This window comes from Pygocentrus nattereri, chromosome 7, assembly GCF_015220715.1.
Source record: "Pygocentrus nattereri isolate fPygNat1 chromosome 7, fPygNat1.pri, whole genome shotgun sequence".
Classification (NCBI taxonomy): domain Eukaryota; kingdom Metazoa; phylum Chordata; class Actinopteri; order Characiformes; family Serrasalmidae; genus Pygocentrus; species Pygocentrus nattereri.
In genome coordinates this window covers 555,001-558,744 of record NC_051217.1, presented here as the reverse complement: position 1 = coordinate 558,744, position 3,744 = coordinate 555,001, and positions in this window count along the sequence as shown.

Genomic DNA, 3,744 nt, shown 5'->3' with positions numbered 1-3,744 from the left:
TCAGCTTTAATGGAGCCTTCACAGATGAGCAGGTCACCCAGGCCATGAGCACTAATGCCCCCTAAACCATCATGAATACTGGCTTTAGAACTGAGCACTGATAACAGGCTGAGTGGTCTTCAGCCCGGAGGACACAGTGTCCATGATTTACTAAAGAATTTCAAATGTTGATCCGTCGCACCGCCGGACACTTTTCCACTTACCCTCAGTCCATTTTAAATGAGCTCAGGCCCAGAGAAGGTGGCAGCGTTTCTGGATCCTGTTTATATTTGGGTTCTTCTTTGTGTTTTAGAGTTTAACAGCGTTTGTGGATGCAGTGATGAACTGTGTTCACAGTCAGTGGTTTTCAGAAGTGTTTCTGAGCCCATGCAGTGATTTCCACTACAGAATCATGTCTGTTTTTAATGCAGTGCTGCCTGAGGGCCCAAAGATCACGGCCAGCAGATCCTGGTGTTCAGCCTCGTCCCTCACAGACAGAGATTTCTCCAGATTCTCTGAGTCTTTAATGATATTCTGCACCGTAGACGATGGAAAGCAGAAGCTCTTCGCTGTTTTATGTTGAGAAACGTTCTTCTTGAGTTGTTGCTCTATTTGCCCACACAGTCTTTCACAGAGTGGTGACCCCTTTGTGGTGACCACTCCCCACACAGGTGGGAGCTGCTCCTCTCCTCATTAGGCACAGCTGTGCTAAATTAAGGGAGACATTAAGCATGAACACCTTTAAAAACAAGCTCTCTCTGGGGAGCAGCAGGGAGAGGACGCCAGCCTCCAGGCCAAACCCACGCCAGAGAGAGTGAGAAGAGAAGGGACTCTTGGAAAGCCGATGCTGAGCTGAGTTACATTATTTGCATATGTAAATAAATCGTGTTTGTTAACGCTGGTGTGTGTGTGTGTGTGTCTGAACTCTTGTTGGGTTTCCCGGTCATTGTGCACTGGCCCCTCCCCTGGCCGAGCCACACCCTCCTCTTCTGTACTTCTGAGAGACTCCGCCTCTCTAGGATGCTGTTTTTGTATCCAGTCATGTTACTGACCTGTTGCCAATCAACCAACCTGTTTTTTAACATCGCACAACTTTACCAGCCTCTTGTTTCTCCCATCCCAACTTTTTTGGAGCGTGTTGTTGGCATCAAATTCAAAACAGACAGATATTTTGTCAAAAAAACAATAAATTTTTCAACTTCAAAACTTGAAATGTTGCTTTTGTACTATTTTCACTGAAATATAGGATTTGCACATCATTGTATTATGTTTTTATTTACATTTTGCCCAGCGTCCAAACTTTTTTTTTGACATGGGGTTGTATTATGTTTGTGTTACATTCTTAATAATTAGTTCCAAATTGTTTGTGGAGAAATATCTTTGGCTATTTTGTGTACAGCATTATTTACAGTAGTAACTCACTAGGTCAGGGAACTTTCCAGCAATGCCTCTTTTTGCCTCATGTTACAGTCACATGGCAAGGTGCACTACAGGTTAATCAGGGGAAACTCTAACTGTGTCATTTGCATCAGGATAATTGTAAATTCATCATGTTACAGTTTTGCCCAGTTGTCTGATTCAGCAGACATCAGCCCACCAGTCCGTAGGAGCATGTGAGGAATGATGATTGAACCGCACTTTATTAGGCCTCTCTTCCCCACATGTTTTCCTAACTCATCTGGGTTCTATTACCACTATTAGAGAAAGTTTGTCTTGCTGCTGCTGTAAGACGGAAGGAGAGCTATAGACAGAAGAGACTATGGAACTGAAGCAGAAAAGCACATGATAGGAAATTAATATCATTAATACACTGAGTAAAAAAAGCAGAAGAAAGCTGATGCGGTTCTACAGATCTAGTATTTCAGTTCCAGTATTTGGTTCTAAAGGGTTTGAGAGTCTTGAACCAAACCACAGTAAAACTCGCATCGCTGGTACGAATGAATGCATTAGAATGTCGGTGAGAATGTCTGGAGGAGATACTGGGTTTTGAGAAGCCTGTTAGAAATGCCCTCTCACGCACAGGCTAGACAGAGAGACAACAAAAATGGGTGAATATGGGCGATGATTCATAAAAGATAGGCCAGGAAAGAGGACAGGGCAGGAAAAGAGAGAAGACCAGAAGCAAATGGGTATTTTTTACAATGTATGTTGCCATAACATGTTTATATCGTTCAGCTTTAATGGAGCCTTCACATATGTGAAAATCACCCAGGCCATGTGCACTAATGCCCCCTAAACCATCATGAATACTGGCTTTAGAACTGAGCACTGATAACAAGCTGAGTGGTCTTCAGCCCGGAGGACACAGTGTCCATGATTTCCTAAAGAATTTCAAATGTTGGTTCGTCGGACCGCCGGACACTTTTCCACTTCCCCTCAGTCCATTTTAAATGAGCTCAGGCCCAGAGAAGGTGGCAGCGTTTCTGGATCCTGTTTATATTTGGGTTCTTCTTTGTGTTTTAGAGTTTAACAGCGTTTGTGGATCCAGTGATGAACTGTGTTCACAGTCAGTGGTTTTCAGTGTTTCTCAGCCCATGCAGTGATTATGAGCGATGATTCATAAAAGATACAGCGGGTGAAAGAAGAGACTGTGAAGGCCAGAAAAGAGGACAAGGCAGGAAAAGAGCGAAGACCAGAAGCAAATGGGTATTGAAGGATAGAGATAAAGACGAAATGACAGGCACAGAGAAAGAGAGAGATTGTTTTGCTTATAATAATGGAGAACAGGCACAAAATTAGACGTCCAATGTTAGTCTTGGACTGCACTGTTTGTGGCCTGGCATGTTTGAACTAGGAATGTGTGTCTGACTGTGTGTGTGTGTGTGTGTGTGTGTGTGTGTGTGTGTGTGTGTGTGTGTGTATTTGTGAGACCATTTGACTACATAAAATAGTAACACAAGCATGAACCAGTTTGCCACGTTCGCCTGGAAATAAGCTGATTCCACAGAGCGCTGCGGCCTAAGGAAGGCGCTCAAGCTGACAACAGAAACATGTGGGCGTGAAAAACGTGCGAGACGTTTCCGTCCGTTTCTCAACATCCAATGCTAACATTATAATTTAAGCTCTGGCTCCAACACAGATATTTCAGTCTTTAAACAGACTTTCGGATCATTTTTAGATTAAACTCTGGAGTTTTGTGATGCGTCCTGAACTACAGATTAATCATAAATCCCGTTTTCAGTGGGTATTGGCCTGTTAGCAATTTAGCATGTTGGCTTCTTTTTGGCCCACTTTCTGTGCATGACTGACATCTCCCAGAAACAGATCAGAAACGGATGACAGTTACATTAGAAGCATCACGGGATCTGTAAGCTCCCCCTGAGCATCATCCGCAGCTCAGACAGCTTTTCCATCGCTACCTTGCGAGACTTTCATCGTGAAATGTCACCAAATGTTTGCATTATCTACACACTCTCGAATACACTGCCTCTCTCGATTCGCCTCCCATCTAAACCTTTCTTCTAGAGTATGTGTCAAAAATAGTGACTCTGCACTCAAAACCTTCAGGTTACATGGCCTCACATTGTGTCTAAGGCTTAGCGTGTGCTCCTGCATGTCGCTCGTCTGCAGACGCTTCAAGTCTAAATATATGACAAGAAATGCAACGAAAACATAGCCCATGTATTTTGAAGTGCAGCACAGCCCAGACATACTTATTTGATGCCAACAGACTTGATTTGACTTATCCAAACCCTACAAATGATCAAATGAGCTCGACATTTTGCATGAAGCTGTGGTGTGGGCCTGTTGTATAAACATGTGTTT